This window comes from Hyperolius riggenbachi, chromosome 3 (genome assembly GCF_040937935.1).
Source record: "Hyperolius riggenbachi isolate aHypRig1 chromosome 3, aHypRig1.pri, whole genome shotgun sequence".
Taxonomy (NCBI): Eukaryota; Metazoa; Chordata; class Amphibia; order Anura; family Hyperoliidae; genus Hyperolius; species Hyperolius riggenbachi.
In genome coordinates, this window is record NC_090648.1 from 401,826,163 (window position 1) to 401,846,080 (window position 19,918).

The 19,918-nt window shown below is 46.3% G+C and overlaps 1 protein-coding gene across 5 annotated transcripts in view; it reads right to left on the reverse strand.

The window, feature by feature from the left end:
• Positions 1-19,918, reverse strand: part of TENM2 (teneurin transmembrane protein 2) — a 4,210,084-nt gene that overhangs the window by 3,964,110 nt on the left and 226,056 nt on the right. The window contains exon 3 of one of the 5 annotated variants that reach the window (XM_068277419.1): positions 8,231-8,298. The exons of the other annotated variants lie outside the window; for them this stretch is intronic. The gene's annotated coding sequence lies outside the window, so the exon portion shown is untranslated. The remainder of the gene's footprint in view (positions 1-8,230; positions 8,299-19,918) is intronic. 5 annotated transcript variants of the gene reach the window in all.

Sequence of the window (19,918 nt, forward strand, 5' to 3'; positions counted from 1 at the left end):
TCTCTTTAAGGGGTCTCGTCATCTTGCCTATGTAAAGTTTATTACATGTACATCTGGCAACATAGACAATTCCCTTTGTAATACAGTTGATAAAAGATTGAATGGTAAATCTCCGGCCATTCGATGGACATACAAACTCCTTAGCAGGGTTGCTCTCCAAATTTGCAAATTCAAATTCACCCCGTGATCACGGGTAGATTTTCATGCTTGCTGAATTTGAATTCGAATAGCGATCCTTCTCTCAAATTCGAAGTCAAATTTACCCGAATAGTGCCTCTCGAATTCGGCCGTATTCACTGGTGGTAACCCGTGATCACAAATTCGGCTTCGCTATCCAGGGGATGATGGCGTTGGGCCAATCAGAAGGCCCCCAGCCGAGGCCCTAGCAACCAATCAGAGGAGGGGAGCCTGGCCCTCCCCTCCTCTATAAAAGGCGATGGCCATCTTGGGGAGCCCGTCCTTGCTGTGTGACTGAGCGGTACTGAGAGCATCTCCAGTGCTGCTGTTGGTCTGAGCAAGTACTTTTCATTGTTAAAACCAAGCGTTTTACCTCCTATACACATTTTCTACACATATATTATATTGTTTTATAGATCGCTAGTGATTTGATTGTTATAGTTCAGTCAGCTAGTGTAGTGTGTACTACACTAGCTAGTTAGGTCCTGTGTCTTTGTCTGTGTGTGCTGCTGTGTGTGCACACAGGCCAGGCCTCTTGCTGCTGGCTAGCCTGCTATTAGCCTTAGTAGTTAAACAGTATGGGTAGGATTACTCTGTGTTATATTGTGTAGTAAGTGCAGTGCTATTAGTTGTTAGAGAATGAGAGTAGTACTGTGTTAGATGCTACTACAGATTATTGCAGTGCTGCTGTGCTGCTGACTGAGCAGTGAGCAGTGTCAGTGTGTCTTGTTGTACTCTGCTGTCTGTCACGCCGTGCTGATTCACAGCCCAAGCCCGCTAATAAAGTACAAGTACCCCACACATCATCTGTGACATCAACACATTGTACTATGTCTGGCACTGGCAGCCGGGGGAGGGGCAGCAAGGCCAAGAGGAGAGGGAGTAACATTGCGGCCTCAGTCAGCAGTTCTGCCGCATCAGTCTTCATTCTGCCGCTACCCACTGGCCGTCCAGCTGTTAGGGGGAGTCACGCTGTAGAGACGCAGCAGCGTGTTGCGGCCATTTTTAAGCAGGTCAGCGGAGCAAATTGGAGGAGAAAGATGCCGTGCCTGTGATGCAGCTGATGGTGGATGACGACGAGCAGGCCAGTGAGGCCACCAGCAGCCCTAGAAAAAACATTCTGTGCAAAATGGGCTTTGCGGAAGAGTTTGAGATGGTGACGGTGGTTATTGGGGGGGGGGGGGGGGGGGAGTCCGTGCATGATGTGTCAGCAGAAGAGGCATTTGAGGCGGGCTCATCCCAGCAGTTGTTCGAGGAGGGGGAGTTTGATCTGGATGATGAGGTTTAGGACCTGGACTACCATCGACCGGAGGGGGATGTCAGCTCTGACTCTGAGTAGGATGATTCAGTGGTTCTGGCACGCAGGATCACCATTGCAGGGATTGGCAGGAGCAGCAGTGGGCATGGAATGCGTGACCCACAGCCTGCTGCTCCATCTGCCAGTGGCACTACTACCTCCAGCCGCACCACTCAACCCCAGGCCCCAACCACCACTGGTAGAAAATCAGCAGCAGCATCCCATTTTGAGCAATGCAAGGGCAAAATGCAATCCCCAATATTTTCATCTGCCCTCACTTGATAGCAAGTTTGTAACTTGTAATGTGTGCCATGTGAAGATGAGCAGAGGATCTAATTATGGCACCTCCAGCTTCATCAACCATCTGGCCAATAAGCACAAACCTGAGCACGAGGAATTCAAGAGGCTGAAGGAAGATGGCGCTGGCCCTTGCAGTGGTCAGAGCACCATAACCCCGTTTGCCACTCCTGCCGACAATGAGGCCAGTTCAGGCAGCCAGTCCTCCTCAGTGGTCTCCTCTGCTCCCTCCTCGGCTTCCCATGCAAGCCCAAAATGCCACCACCACCAGACCCTGCTGAGTGAGTCGTTCGTGGTCAAGGCTCAGCCTCCCGCAGCCGTCGCATACGCCAGCTGAACGGCTTGCTTACACAGGCCATGTCCTCCCAGCTCCTCCCGTACTCGTTTGTGCAGGAGGGGAGCCAGATGCGTGCACTCCTGCAGTACGCAGCGCCGGATTGGTCAATCCCCAGCCGGCACTACTTCGCACGCATGGCCATCCCAGCACTGCACTGCTTTGTTAATGCCAACGTGGAGCATGGGCTGGATCATGTGGTGGGTGCATGGACTCATGGTCAAGCCGGTTTGGGACAGGTCGGTACCTCTCTTTCACGGCGCACTGGGTCAGTTTGGTAGCAGGAGAGGAGTTGGCTGACCCCCAAAGGCCTCAGAGTCGGAGATGTGGTGGCCGACAATGGGGCAAACCTGGTTGCCGCAAACCTCACCCACATCCCGTCTGGTCCACGTCCTGAACCTAGTGGTGCAGAAATTCCTGCGCACCTACGAGGGGATGGACACTCTTTTGGGAGCGGCAAGGAAAACCGTGGCTCATTTTTGCCACTCGGGTGGTGCCACAGCATCCCTGGAAGCCGTGCAGCTGGAGCTGAACCTCCCACGGCACCGGCTCATCATAGACGTTCCAACACACTGGAATTCCACCCTGGCAATGTGTGAATGTCTGGTTGAACAGAGGCGAGCTGTCAACCTCTACCTGGCCAAAGCCACCATGGAGGCCAACTTGTCCAGGACCGGCACCACCCACCTCCCGGACTTCATCCGCCCTGCTGAGTGGGGAACAATGCACCCGGTGTGCTTGGTGCTGGCACCATTCCTGGAGGCCACCAACATAGTCAGCCGGGACCATGCATCACTGTGCGAGTGTGTGACCATGGTGTGCATGCTGGAAAAGGCCCTCGATGCTCTGTTGGAAGTGGGAGAGGAAGCCTTGATCCAGCAGAAGCAGCAACCTTCGCAGCCCACCTCTGTGCGGCAGGAGGAGGAGTTTGAGGACTTCAAGGACTTGGAGGAGTTGGAGGTCCCTGACCTTGAAGAGGAGGGAACACAGCGGAGTACAGCTGCAGTGGTGCGAGGTGGAGGGGAGAGAGCAGGATGAGGCTCAGGAATCAGAGGAGGAGGACAGCACTGTCAGCGGTGCAGAAGATGATGGGTCAGCAGAGATGACATCCCTGTTCCCCATGGCAGCACACATGCTGCAGTGTCTGTGCAAAGATCCAAGGGTGAAAGCAGATGCATGCTCGGGAGGACATCTAGATCACCCTGATGCTAGACCCACGGCTGAAGGGGAAGCTGGCTCAGCTCCTGCCTGTAGGAGGAGACCCTGTGCGCCGAATGAGGGACTTGCAGTGGATTCTGGTTCGGCGCTTGGAGGAAGCCTTCCCCCAGACTCCCACCCCCCTGCTGTCACAGTCCAGCCAACACAGCAGCAGGTGCCTGCATCCAGCAGCAGCAGGCGACCAACAAACCTTCTGTCTCTGACAAAGGCACTCTACGCCATGCCTGTACCGCTGCCTACAGAGGAGGTGCCTGCAGCACCATCCAGTTCTCAAAGCCAGAACCAGCACCTGACCCGGATGGTGGCCGACTACATGGGGTCCTACAGCGGGCTTGACACAGACACCCCTGTGGACCCCTTGGAGTACTGGGTCAAGCACTTGGATATCTGGAGCGAGCTGGCGCAGTACGCCCTGGAAGTGCTGTCCTGCCCGCCTTCCAGCGTGATATCCGAAAGGTGCTTCAGTGCGGCCGGTGGCGTGGTCACCGAGAAGCGCTCTTGTCTGTCCACCCAGTTTGTGGACAGACTGACTTTATTAAAAATGAACCAGGCTTGGGCGGTTGGTGAGTTCCTGGCCCCTGTTGGCAAGAGGAGGAAATGAAGTGGCTGAGTGGGAATCACTATGCCTGCCTCACCACCCTTTACCACCACAACCTCCTGACTCCATCTTCATTAAGCCAGGTTCAAACTTTTTTTTTTACAGCCGTGGTACCAACAACAATTCTCTGAACACAATAGCTGTGTAATTTTTTGGGAGGTGTCTGTGCTGTCCAAGTTGTGGGGAGGCCCCAACTGCGGCAGTACGACAGCTTCCTGGAACCTCTCCTTTTTTAATGTTTTACCTGTGCCGTGGTACCAACACTAGGTGCCATAGCAATTTTCTGAACACAATAGCTGTGTAATTTTTTTGGAGGGGTCTGTGCTGTCCAAGTTGTGGGGAGGCCCCAACTGCGGCAGTACGACTTCTTCCTGGAACCTTGTCCTGATGTTAATTGACAGCCATTTTTTTTGGTGGGGGGATTTTAAGTCCCCACATCATCAATTAGTGTTTCCCTTACAAAATAATGCTGCTACATGCCTTATATACCCTAAAAACGTTTTTTAAAGCAATTTAAAGGCCACTTCCGGTTTTCGATCCAATTTAGATCCAGATAGTGAAAAGTGGTATCCAAGAACACTGATTAGCACATTTTGCAGAAGCACATGGCCAAGATCCTAGCATTTTAAGGGTAGTGGCAGTGGAAAAGTTGTTTGCACACTGGAGAGGGTCCAACAGGTTGCAACAGCTGTGTAAAAAAGAAACTGAGTGGATACACAGATTGGGCACTATGGAGCCCAAAGGTCTCAATATTGAATTAGACATTAATTGCTTCATTTCAAAAAATTTATATGTGAATTCATGTTAAAGGGCATGATGCATGATGGTTGGTCTATTGTTAGATGTTAGATGGGGTAGTATCATAAATTTTTAGGCGTTGAACAGCTAACGCGTAAAAATGTATGTGTTAATGTTCCTGCACCAGCGGGAATGCGTAAAAATGTATGCAATGCGGCCCGCCGACCAGGAGGTCGGCAAAAATTAAACTAGCTGATGGAGGGAGACCAGAGCAGCAGTAAGTGACTACGAGGGCACAGGATGGCTGACTGGGGCTGGTAGAAGGCCCAGGTAAGTGAAACAATTTTTTTTTGCCTGATGACTCCTTTAAGGATGCTATCCAGGCAATCCAAAAGTTAAAATCACTTTTACTTTTCTTGTTGATAAATGATCATTCCCTAGTTTACCTGACTCTTATTTGGTACATTGCCGCACGAAGGAAGCTGAAGAGCATGCTGGGTTGTCTTTTTTTGCTTCTTTATTTTGCGCTTAGACTTAATTAATGGAGCCTGATTGGCTGATGCCTCTTTCCCCCCTGTTTTCCCCTGTCACACCTCTGTTCCTCTCTGATTGGCCAATATTTCTCATGCTGAGACAAGGCACTTTCTATTGCAGACCTGGGTGGAAGTGCCTAAAGACTGGTAGGAGGGTGGGCAATGCATAGAGATGGCTCGAACATCAGATTTTGTGTTTGCAAACCACAAACCTCTGCAAAAGTTTGAGTTTGCGCGAACTGGGTGAACCGCGATAGGCTTTAAAGGACTTACGAGGCCAAAATGCTTAAAAAAGTCAAGTACCTAAAAGCTGTTTAAATGCACGGATGACGCCGTCCGTGCCCTCCGTGCAGTTCCGCTGGGTCCCTTTCCTGAAAGCGTCCCCCGTGCCGATCGCGACCCCACAGGCTGGGTCGGGCTCTCATGCCGCTCCTAATATGGCCGCCGGAGCTGGCCGCGGCTGCGCAGTCCGCATTGCCCCGAGTGCGGCTACGCAGCTCTAGGGCCAACCCCTCTGAACCATGCACTGTAGTGTCGGATTTAGCTATATTGGGACAAATCAATTGCAGAAGGGGTGTTTGCTTCAATGCACAGCTAGTGTTGCATATCAGACTACAGAGTATTTTTCTCAGAAAGCAAAAACAGTATGAAAAGCTGTGACAATTACAAATGTTCATAGCAAGTTTCCTCTGCTCTCTTCAGACACTTCAGTCAGAAACACGGGACACAGAAGCTGCAGCGGTTGGGAGCTTTCTCTCTCTCACACACAGAGTTATACAGAGAGTTAACTGATCTCGTGTTTGGGGTGAATTTCCCCTCCCCTCATGGCTCATTCTGCCATCAGTTTTGGCATAAGTTAAGTTTGAAAGTATTTTGATAACAGTAAACAAAGATGTTTCCAGTGAAATGTGTACACCAGTACTTAGCAGCACTTCCCAAACAATTCCTATCTCAATTGAAAAAAAATATGTAAATCGATAGTGTTCCTTTAAGGGAGGAAATTACATCAGGATTGTCTTCAAGATAGACACAGTTAAAATGGAGAATTCTAAGAAGGAAAAATCACTAAAATCAAAACGTGGACAGTGCAATATGTTATGAAAGTAGAGCAAATATTTATTTATATATGTAGGTTTTTTTTCTGAGATGGTATGACTGACAGCTCCTCTAAGGTGGATTTAGTGGGAAACTACACAGTCAAATGGAGGTAGCCTCCCACATGTCCAAATGTCTATTGTAAACACTAAGATGCAAGCCTAGTGCGCATGTGCATGCCCGTCATACAGGAATACCCACTGCATCATAGACAAGCCACCACAAGCGTTGCTAACTACACCCACCAAGCTCCCTCCATTGCTTGGAGACTATATGCCAGCACCAGAATGTAGTACTGAGTGTGCACTCATACACATGTCACCATGGCAACTGCAGTCAACTATCACCGCACAGTAAAAAGTACAGGTTTGGGGCTCCATTAAAAATAAAAAATCCATATGACACAATCAATTGCATCGCAAATAGACAAACTGATGAACAGAGAATGTGGCGCAAATAGACAAAAAGCATGCCTTTGTCTTTTTGCACCACATTCTCTGTTCATCAGTTCCATGTATTGCCTTTTTGTACAGAGTGTCATATGGATTTTTATTTTTAATGGGGATCTGGGTCCTCTATTTCTATATTATGCAGTGATTGATGACCCCAGTTGCTACGGTGAAAAATGTATGAGTGCCTCTGATGAGTCAAAGAAAGTGACAAAATCGGTATGCATGAGTGGATAGCATGGCGGCTTGTAGCACTGGAGTGCAGCACAACTGGTGGCCAACTGGACAGCCAACAATCGGGGTACAGCCTGTTAAAACTCTGAGCATTATGTCCAGTTTTTAATGTGATTGTAAATTATATTCACATGAAATTGCTGGTACTTTTTGCACTATGGAGTCTGTGATTTTAATTTGAGGTGATTGGCGACTGGAAGATCCTGTGCTTATACAGCGAGGAGAGAAAGTCCTGGACAAGCAGTGGGTGGCCTTAATGACCCCTAAAGTGCTGTAGACCTTCATAAATGGTTGCAACTAAAAGGGAAGGTCCGAGATGAATAAAAAAAATGTACTTACCTGCGGCTTCCCCCAGCCCCTGACAGCCGTCCTGTGCCCTCGCTGCAGCTCCGGTGGCTCCCAGTCCCCTCTGATGCAGATCTTACTGCGCTCCAGCGTGCGGCTCACAGAGTCGCAATGATGTCATCCAGACTGTACTGTGCAGGCACAGAACTACTGCACCTGCACAGTAAAGTCCGGATAATGTCAGTGCGACTCGGTGCACCGCACGATTGAGTGCTGGAGGCATTTTGTACCAGAGGGGACCCCGGGCCACCGCGTGGAGCGAAGCAGCAACGAGGACACTGGACGGGGCTGTAGGAAGCCCAAGGCAAGTAGATTTTTGATTTTTTTTCAGCTCAGACCTTAAATTTAAGGGTGAGTGGCCCATCTGTTGGGTGAGGTGTTGCTTTTTTACCTTTCAGGAAACCTGCTGGCATGGACTGTAAACCAGGCACTGTGAAGTAGATGTTTATTTCATGGACCAATCCATTTTTTTCACAAGGGACTCTGTGTGCCAGTGCGCTTTTCAAGCATAATTGTCTGAATAAGTATATTTTGAGGTGCACCACCTTCACCTGTTTACTGTATTGTTATTGTAGGTTTTTAAGTAGTTCCAGACAAGTACTTGCAGTAGGTTGCAATGTGTAATGGATGTGCAGACTGTTTATTTGTTAACACTGTATAGCCAGATGTCCAATCTGAGGTGACTGGTGCAATTTTAACTGTTGCAAGCTGTGAGTTCTGGAGATGGTTAGGTTATCAAAAGAAGGAAAATATTGGAAGCATGACAACAGGATTTCTAGCGTACAGAAGTAACAGAGGCACCAACAAGATAGAATATCATACATTTAAAACAAAAGAAGATGGGGGGTAAGGGTGGACTTACCTCCCCAGGACAAAACACAACAATTCTATATGAACAAAAATTGTAATTCTTACTCCAAAAATATGCAAGCGTTTCACAGGTCTCAAGCCCGCTTCCTCAGGCAAAAATAAAACAGTAGTAACTGTAATAAAAAGAAACAAAAATATGCAAAATATGCAAAAATATGTACAAAAAAAAATATTCCATAATACAATCTCATTAAAAGCTGTCATGATTGCATAGCTGTAACTTCCTTTTAACAATTCATCGAAAACAAAGCTAAAAATGCATTTGAATTCTTATAGGCATAAAAATATTACTCACGTTCTGTCCTTAAAACAATAATACCATTGCAAATTTAGTACAATCAAAGAGAAGATATAAATACATATTGGAAATCACAATGCTAATAATAACAATAATAGCAATCCTTATAATCATAATCGATCAAACTCTATGCCAGTAGTAGTAAGAAGTATGCTATAGACAATAGACAATAAGTTGTAGATGCATTGAATGAGAATTATTCTATTCAGGGTACTAACACTATCTCCATAATCATTAATCAAATTCATTAATACAGCAGTGACCTGCGCTGTTAAAATATGGGTATACACTAAAGGTAAAAAAAAGGCTTACCTTAGAAGTGTGTATATAAAGCACAGCGCCTCTGTATCGGGCGGGCGCTGTGTGCAGTCAGATATAGTCTGCAGATGCTGGCAAACAGTAAGTGATTGGTGGGGGAGACAGGGGACATAGTCAGGGCGGAAACTGTTATAGCACTGAATTAGGGCAGAAGTTGTCATCTATGGGCAAAAGCCTAGGTGCCGCCATCTTGCTTAGGGGAAAAACTAGCACCGATAGCTAGTAGCTAAATAAGACTGCTAAAATTAAAAATATCATGAAGGAAGAAGACGCAGGAGGGCAGAGGGTAGCTGGGGATCCTAAAGAGCTCTCCTTTTTATTATTTGCATAGTAGACCAGTCTGTATTCTAGTCATGTAACTCCATTATAGCTATTAATTTGTTTAAGTGGGAAAGTCTCCCTCTGCAGATGGGTTTCGTTAATAAGCTATACATTTTTTTTTCCAGCTGTTCCTAATGTCAAAGGTCTAATAGACTTATGCCACATATGTAAATAGTACATTACAACCAAAATTAATTAAAAGTAAATTTGACTGATTATGGATTTTCTATGTATGCACCTATATTACCTCTTGATAAGGATGTGCATTCAACTTAATAAATATTACTTTTTTTTTTTAAATAAAAAAAATGCTATTGGTAGTACAATGTTAATTCATATCAACATGATCGGTTAAATCAATTAAATAAGAGCGCCTGTTGTGAGTATAAATCCTGTGCTGCTATCCCTGTCAATCTTAATGATTAAATGAGCAATTTGTTATAGTTATATACCTTATGAGCCATGATGCATAAGTTGTAAGCAGACTAGTATTGTAGTTTTCATTCATGTTGTGTGGTCCTACCTGTATGCCTAGGATCAAAAATCCCCAGGTGCACAGATACACAGCCATGCAATATGTTCCCATACAGCTATCCCTGCATATCCACACACCATCAGTGCAGGCATAAGCCTCACCCAGAGGCCCTTACAACCTCTGATCAGCGTCGGACAGGGCCGGCAGGAGCTCGGGATTCTGCCCAGTAGGTCTCCCTTTTAGTACCTCCCGGGGGCCCCGAGCACTGCAGGAGGGGGCACAGCACAGGAAGGAGGAGCAGCGGCGGGCACAGAGCAGCGGGCGTGGGCATGTGCGTAGAGGATGAAGGGGTGGCACCAAAATCAGGTTTTGTTCATGGTGCTGTGAAACCTAGAGCCAGCACTGAATACAGATTTCCACATCTCTTTTTACATCATACTAATAAGTAGATTTTTAGTCTAGAGGTTCACTTTAATGTTAATAGCAAAGCCACCATACATGCTACAATCACCAAAATTGCATGGAGGTGAGAAGTGGCTACAACTTAAAAAAAAAATCAAAAATAACTTCGTTTTTGAGAAAATTGATTTTAAAGTTAAAATAACACTTTAAATGCAGATATTAATTGGTAATTGGTAATAGGTGGTTTTAAACACGAAAATACAATCATAGAGTCCCCAAGCGGAGTCTACAACTATGCAGGCAGGTGATGAATCCCAATGGCACCTACCTGGCGGCGGTACCACTGGAGGAGGATGAGTGGACGACATCACAAAAACACCCACAGATATTATATATATATATATATATATATATATATATATATATATATATATATATATATATATACATATATATATATATATATACATACATATATATATATATATATATATACACACACACACACACACACACACACACACACACACACACACATACATATATATATATATATATATATATATATATATATATATGTATATATATATATATATATATATATATATATATATATATATATATATATATATATATATATACACATATACACACACAGTGGGTTGCATAAGTATTCGGCCCGCTTAAAGTTTTCAACATTTTGTCACATTACTGCCACAAACATGCATTCAATTTTATTGGAATTCCACATGAAAGACCAATACAAAGTGGTGTACATGTGAGAAGTGGATCGAAAATCATACATCATTCCAAACATTTTTTACAAATAAGTAACTGCAAAGTATAGTGTGCGTAATTATTCGGCCCCTTGAGTCAATACTTTGTAGAACCACCTTTTGCTGCAATTACAGCTGCCAGTCTTTTAGGGTATGCCTCTACCAGCTTTGCACATCTAGAGACTGACATTCTTGCCCATTCTTCTTTGCAAAACAGCTCCAGCTCAGTCAGATTAGATGGACAGCGTTTGTGAACAGCAGTTTTCAGATCTTGCCACAGATTTGATTGGATTTAGATCTGGACTTTGACTGGGCCATTCTAACACATAGATATGTTTTGTTTTAAACAATTCCATTGTTGCCCTGGCTTTATGTTTAGGGTCATTGTCCTGCTGGAAGGTGAACCTCCTCCCCAGTCTCAAGTCTTTTGCAGTCTCCAAGAGGTTTTCTTACAAGTTTGCCCTGTATTTGGCTCCATCCATCTTCCCATCAACTCTGACCAGCTTCCCTGTCCCTGCTGAAGAGATGCACCCCCCGAGCAGGATGCTGCCACCTCCATATTTGACAGTGGGGATGGTTTGTTTAGAGTGATGTGCAGTGTTAGTTTTCCGCCACACATAGTGTTTGCATTTTGGCCAAAAAGTTCCATTTTGGTCTCATCTGACCAGAGCACCTTCTTCCACATGGTTGCTGTGTCCCCCACATGGCTTGTGGCAAACTGCAAACGGGACTTCTTATGCTTTCTGTTAACAATGCCTTTCTTCCTGCCACTCTATCTTAAAGGCCAACTTTGTATAGTGCATGACTAATAGTTGTCCTATGGACAGAGTCTCCCACTTGAGCTTTAGATCTCTGCAGCTCGTCCAGAGTCACCATGGGCCTCTTGACTGCATTTCTGATCAGTGCTCTCCTTGTTCGGCCTGTGAGTTTAGGTGGACGGCCTTGTCTTGGTAGGTTTACAGTTGTGCCATACTCCTTCCATTTCTGAATGATCGCTTGAACAGTGCTCCGTGGGATGTTCAAGGCTTTGGAAATCTTTTTGTAGCATAAGCCTGCTTTAACTTTCTCAATAACTTGATCCCTGACCTGTCTTGTGTGTTCTTTGGACTTCACGGTGTTGTTGCTCCCAATATTCTCTTAGACAACCTCTGAGGCCCTCACAGAGCAGCTGTATTTGTACTGACATTAGATTACACACAGGTGCATTCTATTTAGTCATTAGCACTCATTAGGCAATGTCTATAGGCAACTGACTGCACTCAGATCAAAGGGGGCCGAATAATTATGCACACACCACTTTGCAGTTATTTGTTAAACATGTTAGGAATCATGTATGATTTTCGTTCCACTTCTAACGTGTACACCACTTTGTATTGGTCTTTCATGTGGAATTCCAATAAAATTGATTCATGTTTGTGGCAGTAATGTGATAAAATGTGGAAAACTTCAAGGGGGCCGAATACTTTTGCAACCCACTGTGTGTGTGTGTGTGTGTGTGTGTGTGTGTGTGTGTGTGTGTGTGTGTGTGTGTGTGTGTGTGTGTGTGTGTGTATACTATTATTTTTTTTTTTGCAGGGACAGCAATGACTATTTATTTATTTATTTATTGTATTTATAAAGTGCCAACATATTACGCCGCATTGACATTTCAGCAGAGTTGCCCATGTACACTGGCAGTGGGAATACAGACTGCAGGAGGGAAATGCAACAGCCGCGGCAGCAGCAGGTGGAGGACTAAGGCACAGCTGCACAGAAGGCCATAGCAGTATGGTACCAGAGGGGTGGTACCACGGCATGAAAATGCCATCCAAAATTTTCAGCATCCGTGGACCCTGGTGGTGGGAACACAGACTGTAGTAGTGAACAACAACATCAGCAAAAGCAGGAGGAGGACTAAGAGCACTCAGCAGCAGCACAGAAGACTATGGCACCTCACTGGTGGTACCACAGCATGAAAATGCTTCCCAAACATTGTAGCATCTGTGGACCCTGACAGTAAGAACACAGACTGCAGGAGGGAAATATAACAGAAGCAGCAGCAGGAGGACTAAGGTTTGTCATCAGCACACAGCAGCAGCACGGAAACTATGGCACCTCACTGGTGGTACCACAACATGAAAATGCCCCCCAAACATTACAGCATCCGTGGACCCTGGTGGTGGGAGCACAGACTGCCGGAGGAAAATGCAACAGAAGCAGCAGCAGGGGGACTAAGGTGTGACATTAGAACTCAGCAGCAGTACAGAAACTATGGCACCTCACTGGTGGTACCACAGCATGAAAATGCCACCCAAACATTACAGCATCCGTGGATCCTGGCGGTGGGAACATAGATTGCTGGAGGGAAATTCTGCAGCAGGAGGAGCAGAGTGTGTCAGCAGCAGCAGCAGCATATGAGGCCATGGGACATGACGGGTGGCACCACAGCAAAAATTTAAATGAACCAGACCAATTAGGAGTAGGTTGTAACTTGCGTTGGAAAGGCAGGCATTATTAAAATTCCCAGCCACTTCATCACCCAAGCCTGGTTCATTTTGAGGAAGGGGAGTTTGTCCACAGAGTTGTTGGACAGACGAGAGCGCTTCTCGGTGACCACGCCACCAGCCGCACTGAAGCATCTCTCGGAGAGGACATTGGATGGGGTCAGGACAGGACTTCCAAGGTGTATTGGGCAAGCTCCCTCCAGATCTCCAGTCTCTTGACAGTGTTGCTCTCCATCCATGGTCTTGTGATCACGGGAACCTGTAATCACTAGCTGATTTTCCTGATCACTAGATCAGATTCCGAATTCATGATCGCCTCTCGATCACGGATAGTGTTGCTCCGATACCCCCGATCACGGATTCGAATAAATCCGGCCACAGCAGTCCCAAAATCCGGATAAGCTGTGATTGTGACCCGGATTTGAAACGGACTTCCGAATTTGACTCAGATTTTAGCCATGATTACCAATCATGGCTGCTCAGCAGGACCCCGAATGCGAAGTTTCCCCGAAAAATTCGGGTGTTTTTTGGGTTTGCCGTATGCGAACCCGAATGCTAAAATCCGAGCCGAACCCGAATACGAAGCCTGCCGAATGTGCGCACTAGAATTCGGTCGGATGGAGCTGTGGGTTCGGTTTCGGCAATGACGTGATTGGGCCAATCAGAAGTCCTCCTGCCGAGGACCTGGCAACCCTAGCAACCAAATCAGAGGAGGGGAGCCTGGCCCTCCCCTCCTCTATATAAGGCGGCGGACATGTTGCGGAGCCATGCACTTGTATGACTGCTGCTGGTACTGAGAGATTCTCCAGTGCTGTGCTGTATCTGAGCAAGTGCTTTTCACTGCTAAACCTAGCGTTTTGCTTCCTAAACACCTCCTAAACACATTTATTGTTGTCTTATATAGTTAGCTAGTGTTTTGATTGTTTTTAGTCAGCTAGTGTATAGTGTATACTGTGCTAGGCTAGTGTTAAGGGACAAACAAAAAGAACAAGGAGCGCTCTCTGGTGCATTAACCCTTTTAATCTTTCTCTCTTTCGCAAGATATAAAATAAAACGTACACAATGTAAATGATCTGACGAAGGCGTAGAGCGCCGAAACGCGTCATGACGTACTAGGCGCAGGGCAGCTGCCGACATCACCTGTGTTCCTGGCCCTGCTGACGCTACCGGAATTCCGGATTCCTGCTGCTACTGGCCATAGCGTGGAGGCGATTAAGCAGAGATACCATCTCCAGGACATGGTGATATACACCTAGAGTGTGACAAGTTTTATTGACATTTACATTGTGTACGTTTTATTTTATATCTTGCGAAAGAGAGAAAGATTAAAAGGGTTAATGCACCAGAGAGCGCTCCTTGTTCTTTTTGTTTGTCCCTTATCAGCCTAATACTTTGGTCCCAGAGTATACTGGAGCAGCTGCTGGTGAATGACCTATCGCATCCTTGTGGTTGGATCACGTTTGAGCGCAGTGGAATTACGTGTTTCTAGGCTAGTGTTAGTCTGTGTGCAGGCTAGGCCTGCTAGCCTAGGTAGCCTTAGTTAGCCTACTACTAGCTTAGGTAGGTTAGGGATTCTAGTTAGTTGTGTACTTAGTAGTACTAGTTTAGTTAATTATTACTGCTGTAGTCTGTTACTTTATTAGTTTCAGTACTGTGTTAGGTAGTTACTGACTGTGACAGGCCACCACCAGCATCCGTTGTGAGTGACCTGACCTGTGACTGTCTGTCACCTGCCCGAGCCTATTGATTGATTGCGTCTGACCGTGTGTGACCAATTGTTGTAATTGTCACCGACTGTCTGCCGCACGACTTTCTTGAAGCGTAGTACGCTAGGTGTTTCTTAGTTACCTGTGTGCGTGTGTACTACTACTAGTGTCTACTACTATACTACAAGTCTACTAGTACCCGTTCACTTATATTTTTTTCACTTTTACTGTGTGATTTTATTATCATCTGTAGTGTGTGTAATAAATAAGAGTTACACACATACAGGCCACCACCAGCATCCGTTGTGAGTGACCTGTGTCTGACTGTCGCCTGCCTAAGCTTATTGATTGATTGCGTCTGACCGTGTGTGACCATTTGTAATTGTCACCGACTGTCTGCCGCACGACTTACTTGTAGCGTAGTACGCTAGGTGTTTCTTAGTTACCTGCGTGCGTGCTACTACTAGTGTCTACTACTATACTACTAGTCTACTAGTACCCGTTCACTTATATTTTTTTTCACTTTTACTGTGTGATTTTATTATCATCTGTAGTGTGTGTAATAAATAAGAGTTACAACACATACAGGCCACCACCAGCATCCGTTGTGAGTGACCTGTGAATGTCTGTCGCCTGCCCGAGCCTATTGATTGATTGCGTCTGAGTCTGACCGTGTGTGACCATTTGTAATTGTCGCAGTACGCCCTGGAGGTATTGTCTTGCCCCCCTTCCAGCATGCTGTCTGAGAGGTGCTTCAGTGCGGCCGGTGGCGCGGTCACCGAGAAGCGCTCTCGTCTGTCCACAGAGGGCGTGGACAGACTGACATTTTTGAAGATTAACCAGGCCTGGATAGAAGGCACGTTCCTAGCACCTGTTGTCGGCGAAAGGAGGACATGAGGTGCCTGCCTGGGAATTACAATACATTGCCTGCTGCCTGCCATACGTGACGACTCTTCCTCCTTCTGCTGGCCTGCTGCATTGATTTTCCTATGAATTTATTTATGTATTTATTGTATTTCTACCTCACTCCTGCTGCTGCTGCTGGCCTGCTGCATTGATTTACCTATGAATTTATTTATGTATTTATTGTATTTCTACCTGACTCCTCCTGCTGCTGCTCCTGGCCTGCTGCATTGATTTACCTATGAATTTATTTATGTATTTATTGTATTTCTACCAGACTCCTCCTGCTGCTGCTGCTGGTCTGCTGCATTGATTTATCTATGAATTTACTTATGTATTTATTGTATTTATAAAGCGGCAACATATTACACCGCGCTCATTTTGATCCTGCTGCTGTCAGTGGTCCCACCGCCAGGGTCCACACTATGCATTGCCTTCTGCCAGTGCCACACGTCACTCCTCCTCCTGCTGTTGTATTTATCCTGCTGCTGTCAGTGGTCCCACCACCAGGGACCACACTATGCATTTCCTTCTGCCAGTGCCATACGTCACTCCTCCTCCTACTGCTGCTGTTGTATTTATCCTGCTGCGGTCAGTGGTCCCAACGCCAGGGTCCACACTATGCATTGCCTGCTGTCAGTGCCACACGTCACTCCACCTCCTCCTGCTGCTGCTATTGTATTTATCCTGCTGCTGTCAGTGGTCCCACCGCCAAGGTCCACACTATGCATTGCCTGCTGCCAGTGCCACACGTCACTCCTCCTCCTCCTCCTGCTGTATTTATCCTCCTGCTGTCAGTGGTCCCACCGCCAGGGTCAACACAATACATTGCCTACTGCAAGTGCCACACGTCACTCCTCCTCCTACTGCTGCTGTTGTATTTATCCTGCTGCTGTCAGTGGTCCCACCGCCAGGGTCCACACTATGCATTGGCTCCGCCCCTAGGAAGTCAGTGTGTGTGTGGCTGCTGAGGAGAGTGGACCTCTCCAGCTGAGCTCCTGTTGAAGCTCAGCAGGCTCCTTTCTTGGGAGCTTTTGATCCAATTCTCACCTGGACTGTGGACCTTGTCAAGGCAGGACTTGTATGTGAGTACAGGGTAAAGACTTCGGTGTGTGTCTAGGCTCCCCAGGGCCAAAGCTCTAGGGGGGCCTGGGTCTTTTGAAGCAGGACTTCCCTGTCCTCCAAAATGGAGGCTCATAATGCTAGTGGATGGAATGGTTCTTCTGGTTCATTTGTGAGTGAGACTGTGAATAATACGGTGGAGTGGCATCTGAAAGTTAAGAAAACCCAGGAAAGATATGATGCTTTGTGTTTTGAACTTAAAAAGAGGATTAAGAAATATGGGCGGTCATGGAAGCCGGGTTTTTTGAAAACCAATTCAGACCTAATAAAGCTACAGGATCAGATAAATGAGGAGGAGAGGTTGCTGGAAGAGTTAAAGCAGAGTGGTGGAATGTTTGCAGAAGCCTTGCAACATAAGCAAAGAGTTATGCAGATGGCAAGGAATGTTCCTAACGGTGTTGCAAAAACAAAGCAATTGAAAACTGTGGAGGCAGAAAAGGATAAAAGGTTGGAGTCCTCAAAATACCTTTCTCAGAGGGAGAATCTGAAGGAGGATGTGGAAAAGCCTGGAATACATACTGTTTCACAGAGCCAGCTGGGAATGTTAAATGCGTCAATTGGAATTAATCCTGTGCAGATGCAGCAACTTTGGAATAGTAACTATTCAACCCAGTTTGGAGCTGGAATGCAACAATTTTCAGGACAAATGCATAGGGCTAACAGTTAGCACCCTGGTGAAAAGCCCTTTATCATGCCTAAACGCAGTTTAGGCATGATAAGTTTAGGTGTGATAAGTTTAGGTGTGATAAGTTTAGGCATGATAAGTTTAGGTGTGATAAGTTTAGGCATGATAAGTTTAAGCGCCAACTGCGTTAGCACCGCAGTGCACAGCTGATCAAAAGTTTTGCGCTAGCAAAGACTGGTGCACTTCGCATAGAGTTTAATGGCGCTGCTTTGCGTGCAGGACTTTGCACGCTATCTACACTTATCTAAACTTAGCATGCCTAAACTTATCACACCTAAACTTATCACACCTAAACTTATCACACCTAAACTGGCTTTTCACCAGAGTGGTGCAATGGTTATCATGCCTAAAGTCTCTAACTGGGTTAGCACCGCTTTGTGAATCAAGCCCCTAGTCTACCAGGAAACCAATATGGTTTTTTTTCCTAATATGAGTCTGGGGATGCAATACCCAGGTTATAATGTGAATAATCCTTTTTTTCAGCAGAATGCAGTTTTTCCACAATCCCCTTCCTCTTTTCCCAATGGTGTGCAAAACCCAATCCCAAATGTTAATTTCCCTAATGTGTCAATTCCTCACCCTGTTTGTTTCTCCCCTGTCAGTCATTCCCCTGTGAGTCTTTTTTCCGATAGTCAGGCTGTCAGTAATACTGGGGATGTACAGATGTTGCAGAGGAAGGGGGGCGCCAGTGTAGCCCAGTCCGTGGTGTATGGGCAAAAGGTTCCCTTAGTCAAGATGGCGGCGGGTCCTGCCTGTGGCGTGGTGGCGGAGCTAAAATCCGTGCGGGATGGTGGTGATGCAGAGGGTAAGGGTGGTGCGGACTTTCGTACTGACGGAGAGAGAGCCTCTGCTGAGGAGATGAGGGGTCTGCAGGGCTCTCTTTCCAGTCAGGATGCGGTGGGAGATGTGACGAAGGGCTTTCCAAAAACCGGAAGTGACGTTGATAGAGCTTCTGACGTAACTTCCGGAGTCTCCGAGGCAGGCACTGATGCCTGTGGCAAAGAGAGCGGTTCTGTGGCAGTAGGCGCTCGGGCAGCGGCGGTTTCTGGGCCAGGAGGTGTGTACACAGGAGGGGAACGACCAGGAGCAGCATCAACAAACACTGGTCAGGAAAAAACAACAGGAAAATCTGGCAGGATTGACCAGGTAACAAATGTTCTTAAAGGGGGATTTCAGGCTGCAAAAAGAAGGGGTGAGAGTGGTATAACTGGGGTGGGAAAGAGGAGGTTAGTTGGAGATAATGAGAGGGGAGGAAAAAAGGAAGTGGTGCAGGAAAAAAAATGAAGTCCCTATATCTAAAGAACATGAAGTGCCTGAAGTCTCTAAAAACAGAATAGAAAGTGTATCATATGCTAATGTGCTGAGGAAGAATGTGGATAATAATGTGGCAAAACAGACAGTCTATGATGAAGTGGGCCAATCTGCAAGGAGCAGAAGGAATTTGGTCAGAATATGCTGTGGTAAGGTTAATACTATGCCCTATACACGTAAAACCTTTATTCAATTGTTATTGAAGATGGGTTTCAGGGCGGTGGATTTCTATGCCATTTTGGCTCCCGAAAGCCCCCCTTCGTTTTTTGATGTCAGCTTTTTGTCCACGACTGGTTTGGACACCTTTTGGGAGAAATATGAGGGAACCTGGAAAAAAAGTGAAGAGTGGTGTGGTTTGTCTCCCCAGGTGGTGTCCAGGCAGTCGTTGGACAAAAGGGTGACAATCGTGGTCCCGAATGATCCCACCCCTGTACATGATCTCATGGTTTGGATAAAAAATTATGGGAAACCTTTAAATGAACCCAAGAAGGTGATGGACGAGTTTGGGATCTGGGGGGAGGTGGGGAGCTGATGGTGAGGCTAGACAGAGTGGGGAATGTGGTCAAACACATCCCCACTTCTGTCTTCATTGGAAGAGATAGGGTGACGGTCTATTACCAGGGGCAGCCTCGTGCATGTTATAAATGTGGTCCACTTAGCCATTACAGTATTTCTTGTAAGGAACAGAAGTGTTCACGATGTCATGCTTTGGGACATTTGGCAAAAGACTGCAAAGACATCAGATGCAGTATTTGTTTGAAATTAGGTCATCCATATTTGCAATGTCCCGAAGCATGGGCCAATGTGGATGAGGAAGTAATAAAAGAGATGGAAAAATTTTTGAAAGAGAATGAGGAGGAGGCCTCTGGTGATGGACCGTCACGATTGAAGTCCACCGCCTTGGAACCTCAGTCTGTGATTCCCCCTTTTTGT